The sequence below is a fragment of the Lissotriton helveticus genome, chromosome 1_2 (genome assembly GCF_964261635.1).
Source record: "Lissotriton helveticus chromosome 1_2, aLisHel1.1, whole genome shotgun sequence".
Taxonomy (NCBI): domain Eukaryota; kingdom Metazoa; phylum Chordata; class Amphibia; order Caudata; family Salamandridae; genus Lissotriton; species Lissotriton helveticus.
Window position 1 is genome coordinate 271,353,299 of NC_136058.1, and position 24,827 is coordinate 271,378,125.

The following is a 24,827-nucleotide window of genomic DNA, read 5'->3' on the forward strand; positions in this document are numbered from 1 at the left end:
TGGCGATGTCGGGCGCTGAGGAGGCGTTCATCCAGGTTTCCGTGAGGAAGGCGACGTCTGGGGCTGTGGTGTCGAGCAGGTTCCAGATCTCGACGGCGTGTCTGTGGATGGAGCGGGTGTTGAGCAGGATGCACTTCAGGTGGGTGCTGCTGGTGTTCGGATTGGTGGGTGCTGGTGTGGTGTGGGTCCGGTTGCAGGTGAACTTGCAGGCGTTGCAGCGGAAGGGTCCGTGGGTGCGTCTCGGGGTGGCTCGGTAGCATCCCGGGATTCGGCTGGAGTTGAGTGCGTTGAGGGTGGCGGCGTCGTACGTCCGGCGGGTGGGCTGGGGTCTGCGAGGGCCAGGGGTCCTGGCCCTGGGCGCGGTCCAGGCGCGGACGGGCACAGACGGGCTTACCTTTGGCGCACCTTCGGCGCTCATTCGGTGCTCCCGCTGCGTGCGTCCGCTGCGCGTTCACTCTGGGGGCGTCATAAGAAGGGGGACCTGAGGGCGGGTCAGCTGGGCGGCGGGAGTGGCTCGGCCAATGGGCCGGTGGTGGGCGGGGCCTGTGGCGAGCAGCAGCGGGAACTGGCGAGCGGCCGGCTCTGCAGTGGCTGGGCCGCTCGGGGGACCAGGGGGGCGGCGGCGGCGGCGGGAAAAGTGCGGCAAGGCTGGCTGGAGCAGGAGGCGGCAGGAGGAGCAAGGGGGTGACCCGGCCTGGTGAGAGGCGCAGAATGCAAACATGGTGTCCCCAGGACACGGAGCTTTGTGGCAACCTCACCCAACAATATCGGCATTTAACGTTTCTGTGAAACACAAAATATTGTTGTTAAAATTAACAGATAAACTTGAATTGAGACTGCAGGGTCAAACTGCTTTAAGCTTTTTCAGAAAAATTTTTCAGGAATAAGCAAATTGCACTCAGAAAAACCAGCTTCAAAGCACTAGAGAGGGCTTTGCAATAGCTAACGCCAGTGTCTTTGGAGAACATATTACTAATAAATGTTGTAAAATTTGCGAGGCAACGTTTTTTAGACATGCAGGACGACCTGTATATTAGGCCCCACTGTGCGGCCCATTCACAAAGCCATTTACAGACGGAAAACCGTAGGGACAAAAGTGGCTCCAGTTAAACCTGTCACCTTCTCACAAAAGGATACTTGTCAGACTCAAATGCTTTTAGTGCTTTGTAATTGTACAGCACAACTGCATTCAGTTACACAGTACACACGCCATCTCAAGGGGCGGGAGCGTGAGGATCAAGGAATGATTTGCTTTGAGAATTTATTAGACTTACAAACATGTTTACGACATTTATAACCTCATTTGCGCCCATTTTCCACGCTGGAATATTGCGAAGATTTACTCCTGCAAATGGCTGGAGTTCCACACTCACCACGATCACTTGAAATGTGCTGGCTGGAACCCCATGGGAGGCTGCTGGTTTGGGATGTAGTTCGAACCGGGCATTGCTTATCTGTTGGCCTTGATGAAGCCAATGTGAAGGTGAGGAAGAGAACCGACCAAACGACCCCGAGGCGAACACCATGGGCCTCATTTATGAAAAGTGACGCATCGCTGCGTGAAAACAGCGATGCGTCACTTTTCACTGCGCACTCCTTGCGAGACCAATGATGCGTCATATTTACAGTATGACGCATCATGGCGCAAGGAGTTACAGATACGTCAGTATTTCTGACGTATCTGTAGGCGCAAAAGTGACGTATTGCTGGAGTGTGTCACAAAAGTGACGCAACTCCAGCAATGTGTCCTTTCACATGGGGCAAGCCCCATGTGAAAGGGCCTGCGTCAGTCTTACGCCTGCTGTGAGGCAGGCGTAAGATATTGACGCATTTCCGTCCTAGAAGTGGCGCAGTGAAATCTTATAGATTTCACTGCGTCACTTCTATGACCCTGTCTTGCGTCAGAACGCCCCCCTGCATACATTATACCTGGCGTAGGTATAATGTAGCGCAGGGGTTTACAAAGTGACGCATCTACCTAGATGCGTCACTTTGTAAATATGGTGCAACTAGGCACATTTTTTACGCTGCTGGTGCGTCACAAAAAGTGACGCACCGGCTGCGTAAAAGTGACGCACAGCCTCATAAATGAGGCCCCTTGTGTCTCCGTGCTCACTACGGCCAGGACTACTACACACACTGACCCTGGAAGCACGGTGTGTGTCCAGAGGGAGCAGCCAGACAGACAGCGAGGGTCCCGAAGTGGCCAATCACTGCATGGCTTCACATGAAGTCATACAGTGATTGGCCATAGAAAGTGCGGCTGCGGCAGTGTGCCACCACCCACGCGCGGCACCCAATAATAGATTGCCTGCCCTTCTGCGCGGTGGACCAACCAATCAGCGCCAGGATTGGCTAGGGGGGGCACAGTTACCATCCGCCCTTTTCAACCCCGGGGGCTGCGGCCCTGGGCTGCTGAATGAAACAGCACCCTTGGGTCCCGAAGGTAGAGCTTAGAAGTACGCGCATGTTCGGGCTGGTCAAAGCCCAAAAATACACACGTGCACTACTGCTGCTGCTGAGTCTGGACTGTCACTGAAGCTGCAGCAGCTCAGCCCAGCCCCACCCTCAGGCACACTCCGATTGTGTCGGGCGTGTCCCGGTAGTAGCCGCGGCGTCCTCGGCGAGGAGGTCACGCATGTGAGGAACAGCGATATTTTTGTGCTTAATACTGCAGTGCTTGACGGTGCATCCACGAGGCTTAGTGGGGCTACGCCCCCACGCCCCAATGGATGCACCGTGCCTGTAGTGGCTGTTTCAATTCCGGCAGTGTTGCATGCGGTGTGGAGTGCGCTATGATAGATCTCCTTCCACTCCTTATACGGAGAGTCCACCCCGACTCATGCTCCCATCTCCTTTGTGCTGGGGTTTTGGCTACTGGTTGGGGCTGCAACAACACAGCATTAAATTCGGAGATAAGGTGGCGATCATCCTTTTTGGATAAGAGCCATTTTTCAAAAGATGTACGCAGTTAGTACACCCCTTTCCGGATGCCCAGGTGAGTGACCCAGTGGTGCACCTGCAGGTAGTGCATCCTCTCTCGTTCTGGTGGCCCAAAGTCTGCTTTGAACTGCTCAAAGGAAAGAGGGCCCATGGCGTCAAACATATGCCCAACCGATTGGCATGGAGCTGCCTCCAAGTCTGCAACTGGGGTGGCAGAGTGGGCTAAAGAACGGTGATGGATCAAACCCAGATCTTTTGACTGGGTGTGAGTGTTTGATTGGTTCAGATGCTCCGTCCATCACCACCCCGTTTTGTACCGCTTTGGCCGCCATAAGTGTGGCAGGGTATGCTCAGATGTGAGTCCCTTGCTCACTTTGCCACTGGATTCAAGCAAGCCGGGCTGAAGACGGCTGGAATGCCAGAAACCGGTCCCCGGAAGCTTGTTTCCGGTCCAGGGAAGGCATGGCTTGGGAGTTCGGGCTGGACTGTTCCCATGAGGCACAGGGTCAGACTGATTTGCATATAGCCATGTCTGAACTGGGGTGGCAGAGTGGGCTAAAGAACGGTGATGGATCAAACCCAGATCTTTTGACTGGGTGTGAGTGTTTGATTGGTTCAGATGCTCCGTCCATCACCACCCCCTTTTGTACCGCTTTGGCCGCCATAAGTGTGGCAGGGTATGCTCAGACGTGAGTCCCTTGCTCACTTTGCCACTGGATTCAAGCAAGCCGGGCTGAAGACGGCTGGAATGCCAGAAACCAGTCCCCGGAAGCTTGTTTCCGGTCCAGGGAAGGCATGGCTTGGCAGTTCGGGCTGGACTGTTCCCATGAGGCACAGGGTCAGACTGATTTGCATATAGCCATGTCTGAACTGGGGTGGCAGAGTGGGCTAAAGAACGGTGATGGATCAAACCCAGATCTTTTGACTGGTTGTGAGTGTTTGATTGGTTCAGATGCTCCGTCCATCACCACCCCCTTTTGTACCGCTTTGGCCACCATAAGTGTGGCAGGGTATGCTCAGACGTGAGTCCCTTGCTCACTTTGCCACTCCATCACCACCCCCTTTTGTACCTCCAAGTCTGCAAAGGCAGCATAATGTAAACCTGGGGGAAACTCTGTGTTGTTCAAGATAGGGGTCAGTGGCGACGGAAATATCATCAAAGCTTTTCAGATAGCCACTCGGTCCCGCACTCCATGGGTAGCCCTAGTGACAGACAATGGATAAATACAGGGCCCAGGCTCTCTACGATCGCTTCAGGAAGGGAACCCTCCAGAGGTGGTAGCCAAGAATAGCCCTATCCATAAAACACCAATGTTTCTCTGACTCCTCACATGTCCATTCCACCAAGAAGCTGAGTTGCACCACTTGGTAATAAAGGAAAAGGTTAGGGGTCCCCTGCTCGGGAGGGTTGGTAAAGCAGGTCTCGGCTCATGCGGGGTCTCTCGCCCCGGCAAGAGAAAGTGGTTTAGCTCCCTCTGTATGGATTGAAGCACACCTACTCAGGCCTCCCAGGGAATGACCTGAAACAAGAACAGAGCCCACCGGAAAATGGTCATTTTTAGCATCGCTACTCTTCCGAGCCAAGAGAGCCGATAGTGTTTCCAATGAGCAGATCCACCCGCACTTGCCGAAGCTAGGCTTGGGAGTTAAGATCTGCAGTCTTGCCCACCATGGAGGCGAGCTGGACACCCAGATGTGGTACCGTGGAGGTCACCCACCCCACATGGTTTTGGGCTGCCAGTGTTGATTGTTCGTGGGGCACAATTGAAAGGTTGAGAGCCTACGTTTTTTTAATATGGACGCGGAAGCCCGTCATTTCCCTGAACCTCTCCAGCGCCTGCAGAAAGGCCGGCAGGGCACGCAGCAGATCCTCGGGGGTAACCATCACATTGTTGGAGAACAGGCTAGTTGTATGTTCCTCTCCTCTGAAACACACTCCAGTAATATGTGGGTCGTTCCTCTCTCACTGTACCATGGGCTCCATGCAAAGAATAAATAAGAGCAGGGACAGTCGGCACCCCTGCCATGTCCCCCCACTAATGGGAAATGAGGTTGATGCCAGGCCATTATTAACCCTCACCGGAGCTTGCAGCGTCCCATAATTGCTGAAAACCCAGGCATGCAATCTCTGTCCAATGCCAAAATGGCAGAGTGGTGCTTCCAAACTGGGCCATTGTACCCGGTCAAATGCCTTCCTGGCATAATCTCCCTCTGCATGCATTTAGTTTTGCCCACAATGTGGAGAAACCGTTTGGTATAGTTTCCAGACTGGCACTGAGGGATGAAGCCTGCTGGGTCTGGTCCACCGTGGGGCGCAACTGAAAGGCCTGGCATATAGGGTCCCAGCTGCGCTGTTAAAATTCTAATAAATAGTTTTACATCTAACTTTATAAGTGAAATGGGTCGATAAGAACCACATTGTCGCTTATCCTTTCTGGGCTTTGGAATTACAGTGACTGAGGCCTCAAACATGGAGGGTGTTGTTGTCCCTATGCCTGCAAATGAGTTAAAGAGGTGGGTAAGGATCGGGGCCATCGTTTGACAAGAAAGTTTTATGGAAAAGGGCTGGAAAGACATCCAGGCCTGGTGATTTGAGGAGTTTCAGTTTGGCAATGGCCACTACTACCTCCTCTATTTTAATTGGTTGATCTAAGGAGTCAGCCTGATAAGGTGTCAATCAGAGTGTACGCGATCCTCGGAGATATACACTGGGGCCATCAGGAGGAAAATCTTGCCCTGTATATAATGTCTCATAATAATCCAGTATCACCTCAGTAATAGGCCCGTCTTCAATTACTTTACCACCGTTTCAGTGGAGGATAGTATCCACCCTCTCTGCCTGTCTTTTAGCCTGAACCTTATTTGCCAACAGCCTGCTGCAAGTGTCTCCTCCTACGTAAAAAGAGTGGTGTAAGCAGAGCAATGCATACTCAACCCTTTCCAAGCCAACCGTGCCTGTGCAGCTTCCAGCTGGCACTATATCTTAGTGGCCCCAGTCCGTTTATGGATAAGTTCAAGGTCCTTCACTTTCCCCTTCAAGTCCTTCCGCTTCGCTCGGCGAATTTGATTGGTAGCCGCAGAGATAGCTATTAAGTCACCCCCATCGGATACTTTCAGTGTTTCCCAAAGTTTGGCTATGGGGGTGTCAGCCATATCATTCAAAGCCAAATAATCCGTAATGGCTTGTGTAACATGTCGAACTACCTCCAAATGATGGAGAAGGCTCTCTTGCATTTGTCATGGGTGGGGTACATGTTTCGACGGAGGCAATTGAAGTCCAAGCATCATAACCTCTGCCATAACCCATTTAAGAAAGTGTTCTGGATTGTGGCTTGTGGCTGGGAGCGTAAAGGGATGCCAATGTAAAAGTCATTCCCGGTATATGTAAGAGTTGTCCTTTCATTTCAGCAATCTTGCACCCCACTGTGCCCCTAAAGAAGCGGGAGACCAGAATTGCGACTCTCCCGGTCTTGGAGTTGGTGCAAAAAGTGTTGGGATTTCATTCTATGCTAGTCCCCAGGTGTCAAATGTGTCTCTTGCAGGAGTCCGATATCACTCCTAGTTTGTTTAGGTATGACACATTTGCTTCGCACTTGACCGGGCTATGAAGACCCTTCACATTCAAGGCTATGATCTTCAGGTCGCTGTGGAGAACATATAAAGATGGGTAAAGATTCTCAACCAGATCCGAAATAGTCATCATCATGACTCTGGGGCCCCACCCCTGGGGGTATATGGCACTCAAAAAGTAGCCATGCGCAGATGCATGAGAAAGAAAGAAAAGAATGAGAACCCACCCAACAGAACCTCCAATAATATAGAAACAATTAACAGAACTACAGAACGATTGAATTCCCCGCTAGAGCCAGGTAAGTCCAAACAATGTATACAACACAAAGTAACTATGGGTCGAAGAATGTGTCAAGTTAATAAATGGAGAGTGTCCAGATGAGTCAGAGTGTGCCTAAGGTAATTGAAAAAGCACACAACCAGACATCGCACTAAGTGGAAAAGAAATCCATCAGTTTCTCATCCTTTGCCGCCCTTTCATCCTTTGAACCACTTCCCACAGTGGAGAGTCGAGGTTGTTGCCACTTCGTTAATAAGGGCCTAGTGTTATACAATAAGGCGCAAAAAGAAAGACTATAGAGTAACTGAGGAGCAGTGCAGAAATAAGTCGTGAAAACCCAACAGAGAGAAGAGAGTGTGCTCTAGGATAAAATTGAATAATGAACGGAAAACGACTTTATTCTGATGCCGTTCATTTCCAAGGTTAAAAACCAATTGAGTGCAAAAAGGCCAGTGATTAACCCTAATAGTCACTGACCCAGAGTGGTGGTCGACATGTTTCTGCGGTAGTTTAAAGATCTCTAAGTATCTCCTGCTTCTTCAGGACCTATACAATTTGCTACTGCTCAGGAGTGCGATATAGAAAGGATTTCTGATACAGATATCACCTGATCAAACCTGGTAGTCCTCTGAATTGTACGAGGGATGTCCCAGGATAAGACGTCATCAAGACACAACAACATAAATAAAAGACACATACAAAGATAAAAACGACATTAACATGATTAGTGTAAGTCATTTCATGTGGTCCACTACTCATATGGAAAAACCTAAACAACTGATAACTAGTCGCTAGGTAACTCAGGTCCCTCACTCACCTATAGGGTAAGAGGAACGTGCCACTCCTCACCTGGCTACAGCTCAGGAAGTCAGTGCACCGCTCTAGAATATAGAGAAAGTGATGTATGCAAGTCAGGACGGTAAACAACGCGAATACCAATAAATTCAGCACTTTCAAGTATATAGTGATCCATGTTGTCTCATGGATCTAGTATTATAAATCATATTACTATAATAAGGCTCAACAGGTTCTACAGACAAAGTCCCAAATATCTTAAAAACATAGCCAGTTTGTACATGTATTCAAATGACTGCAGAGTACCCAATCCGTTTCTGATGTCAATGTTGTTTAACAGAGCCAGTGCGCTCTTTCACTGTCGATTTACATGCATAAATAAGTGCCTTGTGCCAGTAGTCCGTTGTTATAACACACACACAAGCGCAAGCAAAAACGAGAGCCAAAGTGGGCTTGCCTGCCCATCGGTACGTTCTTTTACTCTCGATTTAAATACATAAATGGGTAAACAAATGCTTTGTGCCAGTAGTCCGTTGTTATAACCCACACACAAGCGCGAGCAAAACGAGAGCCAAAGTGGGCTTACCTGCCCGTCGGTACACTCGGCAGCCGTCTGGGCTGTTTGGGGAGGTGCCTAGGCTCGGCACGTTGACATGATTAATACCTAATCGCAAATAAGGAATCGCAAAACGCAATGCATCACTGAAATAGCGATTATTTAAGGAATCGGTAAAAATCGCAGAAAATATTGCGATTTCTCTTTTTTTGCGAACTCGCAAATTGCGATTTCGCAATTTGCGAATTTGCACTTTGATGCATGTTGATGACATCAGAACCAGGAAGTGTGCTCTCCAAGCCTCATTTTCAGTGCTGTGGCTCAGGAAGAGGAGGGAGCTGGCTCTGGAAGCACAGGAGAGTGAGAGAGAGAGAGACTCAGAACACCTGCAAGCAACTGAAAAATGGAACCAGAAAATACAGCACAGGACAGCCAAAGTTCAAGGAAAAGAAAAGTTAAATTTTCAGAAAAAAAAATAGAAACTCTCATTGAGGGAGTAGTGCACAGCAATGACAAGCTTTTTGGAAAAGCTTCACTGAAGGTACCTGAGCAGGAGAAAAGAAAGATATGGATTAGGATTCAGAACAGAGTCAATGCCCTTGGGGTAACTCACCGTACCACAGAAGAACTGAAAAAGAGATGGTACGACCTGCGCAGTCGGGCCAAGGCGCGCATTGCAGACCGATTGAAGGAGGCAAATAAAACAGGTGGGGGCACACCACCAGACACTGGAAACACTCCCATGGAGGAATTGGTGGAGTCAACAATCCAGCCTGAAGCTGTTGTTGGAGTCACGCAGCTGGACACCTCAGGAGCTGCACACACGTCTGAAGGTAAGAGGAATGCATGTTCACATTGTCCCAATTACAGAAGTCAGGATGTCAGCTCAGCACAGCGTAAGCGCACACTGTAAAGCATGTACTACATATCCATTACTATGGGAAGTGCATCATGGGAGTTGTAGTCAGGGCAAGCAGTATTAATGACAAACACACACATATGTTACAATAAAGATTTACAATAGTGTAGCAGATGTTCAAAAGAACATTAAATGTATTTAATTACAACTGTGACCGGACCTCACAAGCATACATTAATGCTGTTTTGCACTGTTTAACCTCACAGATGCAGAGCGTGATGAGGCCGGGGATATAGAGGATCTGGAAATGCACCACAGCAGTGCCTCTGAACAGGAGAACACACCAGCTCTGCCAGCTACACAATCACGTGTACCTCATTCCCGTAGGTCACCTGTCCAAACACTGCTTCCCATGGAGTCAGATCATGAGTCCAGTGCTGCACCTGCGGTCGGTGTCCGTCCAAGAATTTGCGCCACAAGTACACCAACGCAGAGGTGTGGGGTGGCTTGGAGGGACAGATGCTCCGTTCACATCGCCTGCAGGGCAAGAACACCCGATTAGTGAAGGATGAAATTTCAGCCAACATTGCAGTACTGGCCAGTAGTGTCCAGGAAATGACAAAGGTCATGCAGGAGGGGCAAGCATCGCACAGTAGACAGCACCGGCAACTAATGCATCAGCTCAAACAGCAAGGAAATTCTAACAATAGGCTTGCAACACCCACAGCACTGCTGGCACGTAGATCTGTTACAATGCAGACCGAGATGTGTCATTGGAGTGGAGATGTTGCAAAAGCTCTAGATCAAGTTACTAATGCCGTAGAGATGATGAATGCATCTACTAGCGGAGTGAACACAACTGCACAGGATGAAAGTAGTGAATGTGCCTCAAGCCTAAGCAGTTCAACTATGCCAGTTGCAAGTGCAGTGAGACGCAATACTCGCAGCGCAACCCCATCCACTGCCAACGTAAGGCAAGAAGATGCTGCCGCAGACAGGCGTCTGGGTGTTCGTGGGAAAAAGCGCTAGGCTCCCATGAACAATATGTGCCACAAATGGTGACTTAACCGTTGTTACAATGTGACCAATTCACTGACTTTCAAGTAATATTAATTTAAATTCGTTATGTTTTTTTGCAAGACTCTGGAGCCACTAGTCACTCTTGAAGTTTGTTCAAATACCCTGGTCACAATACCTTTACATAAAGTTTACTTTGCATTGCATGTCCAGTGTTTGTGTCATCATTACTCACCTTATAAGTAATTCTGTGTAATCTCCAATCTGCGCCTGCGGCCTTCTGCTGCGCCTGATCCTTGTTGGGCAGGGTGTTGTTGCACTTGCTGGTTCCCATCCTCTGAGTCACTGTCAGACAGCTCCATTTCCAAACCTCCCTTTGTCGCAATGTTGTGCAGCATGGCACATGCTGCTACTATTTTGCAGCATTGTTCAGGATTGTATTTCAGTGCTCCTCCGGTCTTATGGAGTCGTCTAAATCGGCTCTTCAGCAGCCCAAATGTTCGCTCTATCACGTTCCTTGTAGAAATGTGTGCTGCATTGTATCTCCTTTGTGCGGCAGTTGCAAGATTAAGATATGGCGTCATCAGGTAATTTCGTAAGGCGTATGCGCTGTCACCTACATGTGAGGGATGAAATGCTGTCAGTTCATGTTTGACATTGAGTTTGTTAATAGTAATGGTATGCTGTATTGCACATATTTACCTAGCAAATGTCCCTCTCCAAAATCTCCCCTTACTAGACGGGTCTGAATGCCACTTTGCCTGAAGATATAGGAATCATGTGCACTGCCAGGCAATTGTGACACAATGTCCGTTATAATGTTTTTGGCATTACACACAACTTGAATATTTAGGGAATGATAACATTTCCTATTCCTATACAAATATTCCTGTGCTGCAGGGGGACATATTGCCACATGGGTGCAATCTATGCAACCCAGTACTTGGGGGAAGCCTGCTATTTGGTAAAAATCCTGCTTTGTCTTTGCAATTTCATGGGCTGTGTTAGGGAAACTTATGTGTGAGTGTATCCGCAGCATCATGGCATCAAGGAACGATTTCAATATTCGTGACAATGCACTCTGCGACACACCTCCTGCTACTGCAATGACTCCCTGAAAACTGCTTGACGCCAGTAGATGTAGGCAACATAAAATCTGGACATGAGTTGGAATTGCATTGGTCCTATGAGTGTGTCGTTGCAGGATGGGGTCCAATTCATTGATTAAATCATGTATCATCTGGCCATTCAGTCTATACTTATCATATATCTCGTCCTCCTGCTGTCCTAGCAATGTTATGCGGACTCTGAAGATGCGTTCATTGATTTAGCTCCCTCTCTGTCGCGCAGCTTGCAGCCTCATCCTACACGCCATCAGGTACAGCCCGGCCATTTTTACTTCTGGGACCTCATTGTGGGTGTGTTTAAATCACTTTCTTTGCCTCTTCATCTGTTTCAGATTTGCACTCATGATTACCACCTGGTTCAGTCCCTTCTTAAATTGCGATAGCAATTTTGCGATTTTTTAGAAAATCGCAATTTGCGATTTTTCATGCATTTCATTTGCGATTCCTTATTTGCGATTCTGTATTTGAGAATCGCAAATAAGAATTCGCAAGGGTTTTCTCAGATTTTTTTTGCGAATCCTTATTTTTGCGAATTCTTACATATTTTCGCAAAAATGAGGATAATGCATAGCGACAACGGAAATTGCGATCGCAATTGAGCTTTTTTTGCGATTCGCAATTTTTGCGAGTTCCTAAACGCTTGATGCATGTGCCTGATAGTCTCTCTATTCTTATGGAAGAGAATGAAGGTGGTGTTTCCTGTGTAACTGCAGTCCAAAAGGCATGCAGTACGAAGGCTGTTTCCAGTGTCCCTCTTGGGACTGAGAAAAAAAGCGTCTGCCACTGCAAACAAGCATTTACAATGCAACGGTTTCGCCTTTGGAAAACTGAGCTATTGGCATTGTAAATGACAAAATTTGTATTTATGTGTTGGTTTTGAAAACAGATAAATAAATGGCATTGTCATTTACAATGGCAATAGCTCTAACTTTTCCAAAGGCGTGCCTTTAGCCAACAATTTGTGCAGAGTGATACATGCAGGCACGGGGTAAAAGATGATAGGGAAATAACGGAATGGGACTCTTCCCAGTAACATTGCAGGTTTACGTATTGGCATGGGGTTTTGTGGCTAGGTTAGCATGTTTGAACAGGAATCAGACTATCACAAGCAAAAGGGGCCGAGAAGATATTCCATGACCAGCAGGATCAAGCGCTTAGTCTAGTAAGGCAGTGAAGTTCTTGAGAGCTTGTAAACCAAAGTGGGGGCCGAGGCAGTCAGTAAGGCACAGCAGCTGTAACAAAGTGCATGGGAGTCATGAATGTATGGCCACTAATGTCAGGGTAGGAAGAAAGAGGAGCTAAAAATCTTCAAATGAAGAACGGTTTATCTTATTAAGTGGTTTTCCAGGTGGCGTAATATAGGGTGGCCCTTTTTGAGGAAGTGATGCAACACTGCATATCAGAAGGGTTCCACCGGAGAAAATTGGAAGGTATCCAGCTTGCAGGCAAGAACATAGGAAATCCAGCAACCTTGCAGAAAGTCACAGTGTTTGGCTCTATAGTGTCGGCTTATGCTTTTTCTGTGTACAGATAACGAATCAAATCATCCTGTTAGGGCAATGTAGACAGTTGTCACTTCTGCAATATCCATGCATTTGTTGGGAAATAAATGCATGACTTCTGTGCCAACAACATAACTTGTGTTTTCCATTTTGCTTCTCTCATGTCGGCCTCTAAAAGGAAGGTAGGACTGGGGAAGTAGTCAGTCACATAACAGCCAAGTGTCTCCATGTACATACCGTGTGTAGTGGTAACCAAGCCCTGGTTTCTCTGTACAAAAGCACTTTTCATGCGGAGACTTTGAAGCACAATCGTATTATGGAAAAAGCAAACCTGCAAGTTCCACTAGACATGCTGCTGGTAGAAAAGCACGAACTGGCTGAAGGTGTCACCCAAGACATGGGACAACTTGGAGGCTCCACAGAAATGTGTCAGGATCGTCTCCGGAAGGTAGGCAGAGTATGAAGAGCGCAAATCAAAAGGTGAAAGGATGGAGAAACAGTACCTGTGAATTACACACCAAGTCCACCAGTAAAAGGACAGTAGGAATGGGTAAAGTTAGTCACATGAGAGACTTTGCTCGTAAAGTCAGATTCAGGTTCAACCAAATAACAGAACACTGACATCACTTTGAAATGGCCGACTGGATTTTTGAAGATACATAAGTCAATGATGCATGTGAATGAGGACTGAGCTGGGGGTAAAGGCAGACAAACACCAAGCATCCTCTTACATCGAACTGACTCTTCCACATCACTATTGTATCGCATGGTGAAAATTAAAGTATGTAATACTATTGACAAACTGAACTACACTTCTGGGTCAGAACGAATCACGGGTGGAAGATGTGGGAAGGGTGCTTTCAGCTCAGAAAACTGGGACTGTTTAGCAGAAAAATTGGGCCGACCAGGGCCTATCGTATTATGGGTCAAGAAAGAATGCCGAGGTACATCAAGGGGAAGAATAAAGGAAAGCTTGTGTTACTAGGCCCATCTCACGTGTCTTTGATGAACAGTAGGTGAACTAGGACAGTTATTGTGGCGGCATAAATGGTGCCTTGTGAGGCCCGGCGGCTCCCGAGTGATCGGACCTGCGGTGCTGCGGGGGAGACTCTGGAGGGCATCCCAGAAGTGTGAGCACCCCGGGCCAGTCGTCTGCTTGTGTCCGCACCCAACATCCAGCACAATGGCTGCGGAGGGGTTGGGGGGGATTTAGTGGGGAAGCGCTGGAATGAGAGGCCGGGGGCATTAAAAAGAAAAGTTAAAAAAAAAAAAGAAAACTTACCTGACTGCCGACTTCAGAGTCTCTCTCTTGCCTGTTTTCGCTGATGGGCACAGCTGACTCGAGTTGCACGAACGGGAGGGGGGCGGGAGAGAACACGGACGACGGGAGGGGGGCGGGAGAGAACACGGACGACGGGAGGGGACACGGACGACGGGAGGGGGGCGGGAGAGGACACGGACGACGGGAGGGGGGCGGGAGAGCACACGGACGGCGGGAGAGGACACGGACGACGGGAGGGGGGCGGGAGAGGACATGGACGGCGGGAAAGGGGAGGGAACAGGAAAAAACGTAACTCCGCCCTGGGAAAAAATGTCGTGAACGCCCCCGAATCTGGTCCGGCCTTGACGGACAGATCCGGCACTCAATGGCTAGCCTCCATTTATGGAGCTAGCCAATGAGAGCCGGGGGACGTTCCCGAAGTGCTTATTGGGGACATAGGATTTCACCTGCGCTGAAAGGCTGCGCAGCAGCCTTCGGCAGGCGAAACCCAAAAAAGCTTCATCTGTTTTCACAATTGTATATGTTCAGAAATATGTGATCCGCAAAAAAATAATCACCAGCAGAAAATTCTGAAAAAACGCCTTACATTTTAACTAAACTTCCAGCCTCCAAAGTACTGCAGAGGAGTGTAAGGGCCACAGTCCCATGGCGCAGGTGTCTCGGGGCTATAGCTCTCAAACACAGAGAAAAACGTCCAATGGTCTTAGCTCTTGGTCACAGCGACAGAGGACCTAGATCTAAGTCGCAGAGGCCAGGACATAGCTCTTGTCCAGACAAACAACATTTCTTAGTACTCGCCTCAAAGGAAGGAGAGCCAGGAATGCAAACATGCCACCAACCTTTGCAAAGGATGTTTCTTTTTTTTTTTCGTTTAAATGACGTAAATGACAAATCTACGCACAAGCATCTTCAGAAACCACTCAATACAACAAGGCACATCTACCTACCGAGCAGCAGACTAAGCCTCCTCAACGTACCTTCCTCAGAAGAGCTAGGTACCTCTCCAGCTACAGCCCAGCAAACTCAGGCCTCAAAACCAACCTCATTGCAAGCCAAGGGTCTCTCAAAAAGTATTAAGAAATTTGTCAGACGTGCTGCTCAACTGCCATGCCAAGACTTTGGACGAATAATATAACGCAGCATAAACGTTTTAGGTTCAAAATGGGTACGAGTCCACCCATCTGATGAGGCTTAGCAGGGGAGTATCTCTCTCAGGGTCAGGGTAAATCAGATGCCTGAAGCAGTTTGACAGGGAACTGAACTTATGACATTTCTCATTACTTTCATCATAGAATAATAAGGAAAGGCAATAAAACTATAGATGCGAGGACCAGTAATTTAAGTGGTAAGAATGTCCATTGTAGGACAGAGAATGCCAGGGTAAGTTAGTGATGATTCTAAAACTGAAGTGTTTCGCTTCTCTCCTAACTGATTGACTGCTCACCCTTCACCACACCAAAATCCTTTTGCACCACCTATCAGGCTCAGCCGCACAACAGGCATCCCAGTATGAACTCTGTATAACGACCTTGTGTCTTGCCTATTACATTAATCACCCACCAAAGCATAGGAAATGTAGTAACTAGTTACCATCCCAAACAAGGCCTTGGGGTCCTTTGACACCTCAAGTGACCCCTCCCCCCCAACTGACTCTGGTTAGGCAGAGGGTCACGTACCTGCCCCCCCTTATGATACACCCCGGAGAGGCAAACCAACCATATATCACAGGTTAGGATGACAGATGGCAAAACCAACCTTCTCCCCTGTGGACCAAGAGAGCAATTTGTGAAAGCGATGTACAAACAAGCATTTTCAATGCAATAGGTCTCACATTTATGAGAGTTTGAGCTATAGGCATTATAAATTACAATGCCTTTATTAAAGTGCTGTTTTTAAAACAAATAAATAAAAGGCATTGTCATTTGCAATGCCAGTAGCTGAAACTCTCGCAAATGCAAGACCTATTGCATTGCAAATGGGTGCTATAACATTTTTTTTAAGTGTTAGGAGAGAGCGTGCCCTGCCTGCAACAGCAGGCAGGATAAAGCTATTTAAGAAAATAGTGCTTGGAGGCTGTAATTAAAGCCTATCAAGCAACAACACATGTAACGGGGGTGCTACCATGGGAGGTTACAAAGTGAGACAAGGTGATACTAAGGAGTGACTACTAAGCCTTTTGACCTAGGATCAGACACAGTTTACAGTGGACAATGACATAAGTCAATTAAAAATGTGGACGGAGAGTGGGCAGAGCCTCAAGTCCCAACCTCAATACAGCATGCCTCGACCTACAAAGAACTGTACTGTTGTGAAAGAGGAAAATTGTACCAGAAAATTTCTGGTAGGTCTCAGAGTCATCTCCTGACTATGTTATTGGGTTTGATGCCTTTGGGTTGGTCTGCGCTTTACAAATTTCAAATCAAATCAAATATAGTAAAGTTCCTTTTCGGTGGAGAAATAACAATGCTACATTCTCTTGTAACGCCCTATTTCAAGTTTGGGGACATAATTGTGGGAAAGTGAACACAGCTTGCATTGAACCAACTTGTTGATTATTTCAGATAAAATGGGACATTTCCATTTCCATTCACTGTCCGAAACTGAAGCTTAAAGGTGGAGTTTAAAGCTGAATGGCGAAGATGGGCAGTAATATTGATGGGAGAGAAGGGGTGCATATTGTTCCAGCACATGCCCTATGAAACACGGCCAGAAGATATATCGATAGAACAATCTGTAGGTTTACCTTAAAAGGGTGAATGTACTTAATGAAACTTAGCCCCAACCCTCAAGTAAGGGGTGTCCGTCACCCAGGTGTTGACTGGCAGAGTGTCTTTATTTCGTTAGATAGCTCAGCTGGCTGAGTGCTTCCAATGGATTTCCGTTAACAGGCAGAGCCTGGAGTTTTCATGTCAACTAGAGGCTGGAGATTTGAATATCTGCAGCGCCGACACAAGGTTTCATCTGTCTGTGTTTTTACTTACCGCCTGGGGTTCTACATGAAGATCTTTTGCATGAATAAATAACGGGAGGCAGATTTTATGCGCTAGAAAAGTATTGAAAAACATCCTTTAACAATAAGTAAAAACGTATACTGTTAAGAGGCTGAGACTCCGATAATATACAGCCCTAGGTCGGTGATGGTCTTGTAAAAACCTCAGGCCAAACACTGCCAGTGTAATAAAACAGACCGCAGCTGTAGAATCTGCCCAGGGCAGTTGGCTACCACCGTCCAGAGGATGACTCCCAACCACAAACCAAGCAGCACTTAATTAATTAGGCACTGAAATGCCCTGTGAGCCAGCAGGTCAGATGTCAAACTTGCTAAGTGAGGTCAGGCACGTGTCGCAGTAACGCACACCAATGACCCCCGGGTCAGCCGAGAAGCACAGGTCATCAGGAAGGAAAAAGAGAGTAAAGTAAAATATCCCACTTGCGAGGCACGGCAGGGTGAGGTAGCACCTGCAGGCACGGCCAATCGCTTTCTTGAAATGTACACAGAAAGCATTTTTCTGCACACAGGGGACCTGGGGGATTGTGGGGAGCATACATACCGATTCTGCAGGTCTGTGGGCCTAGTTAGGAAAGATGATTCTGCGTGGCGACTGGGGACGTCTGGGTGTGAGCAACTTTAAGCAGCTGGCATGGTTGTGCGTGGCTGGTGTTGTGGGAGGTTGACGTGGCTGATTCTGGGCAACTGGTTGAGAGTGCCCTTCTGATAGGCAAATGAGCGCGAGTGGCTGTTTAAGGACGTCTGGTTGTGCATTTCCCTGCTAACAATTGCCGTTGGTGAGCACGCTGCAGCCTAGAATTTCCACTAAATACCACACAAATAAATTTGCAGGACCAGTGCACATAATAGTTTGTCTGTCACATAGTAACACGGGGGCTCCACTGTAGCAGTAGCGAACATAAATAAGGCTTTCTGATCGGATGGCATGTAATAGGCTTAACAAAAATTGCAACGCAAGGCCAAAGTGCCTTGTACCTGGCACAGGCTGCAACCGCTCGCTGTCTCCAAGGGTGTGTGTCGGGCAAGCACAATGAAAGGAGCCCAGTTAACCAAAGTGCAGTACGTCACGGGTCCGTTGATATGGAAGGGCAGTACAGAGCAACATCACACTACGTCTGACACAGGCATCCAGCCAATCAGGCAAGGACGGTGCTTTAAGTAGGATGAAAAAACGTGGGGGGTTCAAAGGGGCGTCGTCAATGTAATTAAGGGCGTGTCATAAAACACGCAAGCTAAAAATGTGTGCTTAGCATACATAGTGTGCCGCCCGACTTGTAGTTTGCTGCTTGTCATTGCATCCAAATATGATACAACACGTAAAATCCTACCTACAACAACTCTGGAGCATTTCGTTTTCGCGATGGTTGTTAGCTGAATAAGATAAATAAGCAGCAACTATGGCTGGTTTATAATATTGAAAAAGCTTCCACTTACAGCCCTGGTGACACCACGACAATGTTGCTGCTCCACACTTTCAAAAAGAGAAGGGAAATACAGAGAGAAAATGACTCTCTTTAAAAGGGTTTCCCTTCCCCTAGAACGCTAACCTGGCATGACGTACCTTCTCCAGAAGTGAGTTGTGAGCACGCGCACATGGATGTGCCTGCTGTCACTGAAGTCTGGGGAAAAACGGACGCCTGTGCCAGGGCACAAAACAGAGCCCGATAGAGGCCCGTTTCGAGGCCTCCTTTAAAAAACTTCCGGTGCGCAGCACCGGTGATACCCGGCCCGCTTAAAGCCCTGGGCATGGACATGTGGGGCAGGCTGCCAGCACGAGTCGGGCACCGTAGACCTGCACGCACCTCATTAAAGATTCCCGCCCCAAAGTAGGGTTACAGACCCGTGGAAGGAGGGTGTGAGGGACAGTTGCGCACCATGGCAGGGGCAGCGCATCAGCAGACCATAAAGTGCTGAGCAGAGGGGGTCAGATAGATGGCCCCAGCAGCTCCGACACAACGTGCAACAACAAAGCTTAATGTACGAAGAGGCAGTCAGGAACAGTTGAAAGTACCTGGGCTCCGAAAGACCAGGGCACCACAGCAACTACGTCTGTAGAACTCATTCAGGGGAGGAAATATTCAGGAAACACAAAAACGCACAGCTTTAAGTGCTAAAATTAGGCCGACCGTGGGACGGCGCTTCTGTCGTTGCAGAGACTAAAAACAAGTCTGTGTCAGTATATTTACCAGAAAGAGACGCATATTAATGTGTGATTCATATAATGGGAACAAAGCGATCCCGAGCCATGGCTGCACGCCGAATCCACAAAAAGGCAGAGAAGCCTTGCTAAAGAACACCTCAAAGGGCAGCGGGGCCTAGCGGAGGATCTCGGGAAGATCCAAGTAAGAAGAGCCTCACCGAGCTGAACCTCAAATGGTAGGGGATCTAGCTGGTAATCACGCCGGGGGCATTAAAAAGAAAAGTTAAAAAAAAAAAAGAAAACTTACCTGACTGCCGACTTCAGAGTCTCTCTCTTGCCTGTTTTCGCTGATGGGCACAGCTGACTCGAGTTGCACGAACGGGAGGGGGGCGGGAGAGAACACGGACGACGGGAGGGGGGCGGGAGAGAACACGGACGACGGGAGGGGACACGGACGACGGGAGGGGGGCGGGAGAGGACACGGACGACGGGAGGGGGGCGGGAGAGCACACGGACGCGGGAGAGGACACGGACGACGGGAGGGGGGCGGGAGAGGACATGGACGGCGGGAAAGGGGAGGGAACAGGAAAAAACGTAACTCCGCCCTGGGAAAAAATGTCGGGAACGCCCCCGAATCTGGTCCGGCCTTGACGGACAGATCCGGCACTCAATGGCTAGCCTCCATTTATGGAGCTAGCCAATGAGAGCCGGGGGACGTTCCCGAAGTGCTTATTGGGGACATAGGATTTCACCTGCGCTGAAAGGCTGCGCAGCAGCCTTCGGCAGGCGAAACCCAAAAAGGGGTTCTTCCCATTTAACCCCCTTGATTTTCCTTTTTATGACTATACAGTTGTGGGCTTTTACTGTGAGTGTGCATTAATAACGTGGGGGCATATAATCAAGGCGGGCGATATGAGATTATCGCCGCTTTTGCAGCCATTTTCAGGTGAAAAGCGGCAATAATTTTATCGCCCTATTAGCAAGCTGCCGCTAACAGCAGTTAGCGACAGCTTGTAGGCGATATTGAGCGGTTTGGGGCCCGCTTTGCATGTCAGCGATGTTTATCGCTAATGACATGCAAAGTGGGCGTACCAAACCTGTTACCGACTGAAAGCAGTCACTAACATCGCTATCGCCTATTATCAAAGCAGGCGTAGCAATGAGAATATTCGCGCTAAGCGCGAATATCGCCAAAACCTAACGCCTGCTCAGACCACTTCTTAGCCTGTAAATCCAATGGGAGGTGGATATTAAGGTTAAGTCCCTATTAGCGATAATGCCTGAATATCGCTGGATTTCCAGCGATATTCACGCATTTCACCGCTATCGCCGGATATTTTATCGCTTTGGAGATAAACGTTGCTAATAGCACGTTATCTCTGCGATAAAATCCGGCGATGTGCGGCGCGAAATAAAATATCGCTAAGGTCATTTAGTGATATCGCTAGTTGTTGATAATATGCCCCTGAGTCTCACTCCCAGTGAATTCTGTGGAAATGGACTTCGAGTGCTAACCACCAGTGTTCACCGTTGAAGATAAGGCTGCTTGTGCGGAACTAGGTTATGCAGGCTCTGCACTGGATATATGCGAACAGGTGAGCAAACGCGTGTGCAAATGTGTGTAAGATTATTGTTTAGTCCAGCCCAGTATCTGCACAGAATGGATACTTCAAGTATTAGTACTGACCTGGTGTAGGCCTTATAATGTGGGGGCCATTCATAGTGTACATCTGTAGTGATTACTGGAAAATATGTGTGCTTTACTGATTTACACATTATGGGTGAAATCTACACCGCAGCACAGTTTCACCCTACCTCAGCTTAGAGTGACAGGTACAAGTCCTAGGGTAAAAATGGACCCTGGTTGCAGATCCAACGTTGCTTTTATGATATCTATACTCCTTATGGCACTTGGAGAATTGTCACATTTCCCTGGCCCAGCTAATAATCAATTCCAAGTCCTTTGCTGGCCAGCAGTAGGATCAAAAGCCTCCCCTCACAAAAATGCCATTTGACTGGGAAAGGAATGGGTGGGGATAGAACCACATGTGATCATTACCTTTCACACTGCACCTGGCCTGAGAAGGCTCACTCCCAGAGAAAAAGGAGGACAGTCCACACCCTTGAGCTAGACAATGGAATGGGTCCCCTTTGAAATTTTGGTCCGAATGAATCAAGAAGCACTTGTCAATTAGAGTGGGGCTGAAGCCCTTAGGAAAGGTCTTTCCATAGACCACTTCGGGAACCCTTTTTAAATGTCCCAGAATACTGGGCAGGAGGGTTAGGGCAGGGGTGGAGAGATGATGTGGCGCTCTAGGTTTGTGTAGAGGTGCCTAGCTTCTAGAACATTCCACTCCCACTTAAAAACCCCTGCACAAGAGTGAGACTGTTGAGAATTATTGGACCTGGGGAGTCCAAACAACAGAAAATTACCCAGCTGAAAGGAGAAGCCTCCTGAATTCACTTAAAGGATGGACTTTTGGACTCCAGCTGGCACCCAGGGAGTATTTGTTCCAGGGCCAGTGGTGCTGGCCCCTTTATACCTCCTGAGGGACAGTAAAAGGATGGACCTGCTTGGGGGAACCCTGGAGGGTTTCCCTGAAACTTTTGGGGACTTTGATTCAGCTGGGTGACCTCCATCAGGAAGGGTGCAAATGATTATGCTGCTGACACAAGTGCCAACCAAGACGGCCAAAGCAATGGGGCCAGAGGAATGCAGCATGTAGGGAATTCTACTGGCAGGCTGCAGAAGGGCATCTGAAAAAGCCCCTGGGAAAAGGCAGATACCAGGAGCCTAAAAGAAGGATAGATTCAACAACCATAAGAATCAAGCTCCACACCAAAAGTAAAATGTGAAACCCAGGAGGCCTGAAAAATATGCTCCTGGTGGATATTGCTGGTCACCAGGACCAAAACACCTCCTTTTTTAAATCAGCCCTGTGGGACCAGAGAAAAACCACCAGAGAAGCTCAGTCCAACCGGGAGGCAGAAAAAGGAGCGAGTAGCATCCTGTAATCCTTTGTCCTAGTTCCCTCCGGGAGGGCCAGACCCAAGGGGTCAGCGCAACTTACATTTTCTAATGTTTTTATTAGGATAGAGCATGTGTGGGATCCCACTTCCCTGAGAAACTCTTAACCCCAGGTGCTGCATTCCCCCCACCCCTTGGACCCGATACAATGAAAACAGCCCCAGAGTCCCCTTCTACCAGCAAATGACTAAAGGATAAAGGCAGATGAGCGCCCCTGTGCTTTTTTCTATTGCAGCCTGCACCCCCACTTCCCATGCCCGCACCTGGGAAGAGCAGGGTGCACCCTGCCCAATCGTCTGACCACCAGCAAGGTGGCTGATGGGATGGAAAGAGATGCCAGCTTTTGCCTGCACAAAAGTAGTGTAAGATGGGTGGGGAGCTCCCAGAATGCCTCATAAATGTGTTTGTGAATGGGGTTTGTATATGAAGGGATAGGTTACCTATCTTATAGTGGGAGTATTGTGGCTTGCCATAGAGAACATTTGTAGGCAAATCTGGTAGTTGTTCTTTAGCTCACTCCCCAACTACCCCTGTCACTGCTCTTATCCATTTCCCCCTTCCCTGTGAAGGCCAATGTAACATAGAGTTATAGCATCTGGGTTGGTTCCAGAAGGCTACAAAGGTGCATAGAGGAGAGGTAGTCTGTGGCCTGCAAAAACTTGACACTTTATAATGGGAGGCCATTGCTATTGTTAGTTGGTCACACCTGAAACAAAGAGGTGCAATTTGCCAATCCTCCAGGTATGCACAGGTAGAATCAGTATTATGGAATGCCGCCTAGCATCATGGATTCTAAAACACTGCAAAGATGCCTTATCACCCTGGGACTGGACACCTCTCCAAGACAGATGTACTTTAATTGGTTGGCTTCCACAAAATATTCAAGTGTTGCTCAGCATTTAAGAGTGTACCACAGACTTTGGATATATATTGGTGCCTGAGATCACCTTCCCCATTCACCCATCCACAAAAATACCACTAGACAAAAATCTGTAGCAGGATGAAACTATTTTAATAGCTGGTTAACCAATATGAACAACCACTAATATGAGGCACCCAACAAATCTCTACTTACCATGAACAACCAAACGGAATTGATCAACCACTACCTGCTCCCCTCTAATAACTTCCCAAAGGTGAAACTGTTTTTTTTAAATGCAGCACTTAACCCTTTGATGGACACTGACTGCTTTCTAAAAATGTTTTCCCGTTTGTGAAAGCAAATGCAGGGACGGAGGTCTGCTGTCCTTTGCATAGCTTCATTCCTGCATTCACAGGCTATCACAGGGGCTTACATATTGCCACTGAGTGCTTAATTTGAGCCAGTGGTTGTAGGTGGGGCCCACTTGCACTCATTTTTGGGGGACCAGCACTTATTTTCCATCATCAGACTTTCAACTGGAACAAGAGAGCAAAAAACATAAAAGGGAGAAAGAAAGAGGAAGATAAACATAGAACACAGTGACAGGTAGATAGAAGGGGTTAAAAAGAAGCTGCAAGAGCGAGATAAAGGGGCAGGGTTTATCTGGTGGATGACAGAGTTGGACTGGGACAGAAAATAGGGCTGAACACCAAAATAAAAGTGGCCCCCTATTAGCAAATCAGATAGCTAAAAATTGGTCCATATTGCCGAATAAAGCAGTTTTTAGTTAATCAAGACACGTTTTATGTGCTTGAATTTGTGCTTGCTGCAGGCACCCTTTGAAGTAATATCAGAGACATCAACAGTAAAAAACAAGTGCATTAAACCATAAAACAGACCAACAAACTTCCAAAAAAATAGTCCACACACTGACCTATCAGCGCAGCCCCTCAGGCACCCCTGATTGCCATATAGGCCAGTCCGACCTTGAGGGTGGATGAAAGAGGCATCAGGTAGAATTAGGACACAGTCTTGGTACTTGTCACCCTCAATATCTGTAGCACCAGCTGCAGGCTTCTGACCAAAACTTTGGGGCTCGGTACTTGTTTTACAAACTAAACACTTTTGACACCTGCCTTATTTATATTCATTAGGCAGGTCATTTTGCTACCTGTGGATGTGAACTTTCAGAATATAAGTCACCCCACAAATTGCATTCCCATTCGCAAGGCAGAAGGTATGCAAATTGCACATCCTTGGTTTTCAAATGAGAATAGTGCATCTGGTCCCAAATTCTGCTTGCTTATTTTTTTTCCAAGCCTCCCCTCCTTCCCCCCCCCAATACATTTCAGTAGGAGGTGGAAGAAGTGACAGCAAGAGAGTGATAGTTATTGCAGGACACGAAACTCCCATCTCTGCACTAAGAGGGATCGGAATTTAGATCCATTCGTAATGAGAGACACTTAGGGCCATATTATCAAGAACGGCGAAAACATTAGCGCCGCTTTAGCGGCAGGAAGCTGCTGCTAAAGCGGCGATAAGGGACTTAATAATATGCTCTAGAGAATTACAATAGAAGCCCAGGTTTGATGTCCTAGACTGCATAACTTGGGCTTCTAATGGAGTTCTCTAGGGCACATTATCAAGCCCCTTATCGCCGCTTTAGCTGCAGTTTCCTGCCGCTAAAGCAGCAATGATGTTTGCGCCATTCTTGATAATATGGCCCTTAGTCTTATCAGAGGCCAGCTCTCCTGTGACTCTCCTTAATGCCAAGGCCCTGCTGCAGGGTACTCACACTGGGCTACAGATAAACTGGTAGGGCCACTTATAAAAGTTAATACTAAAGTGTGTGTGCG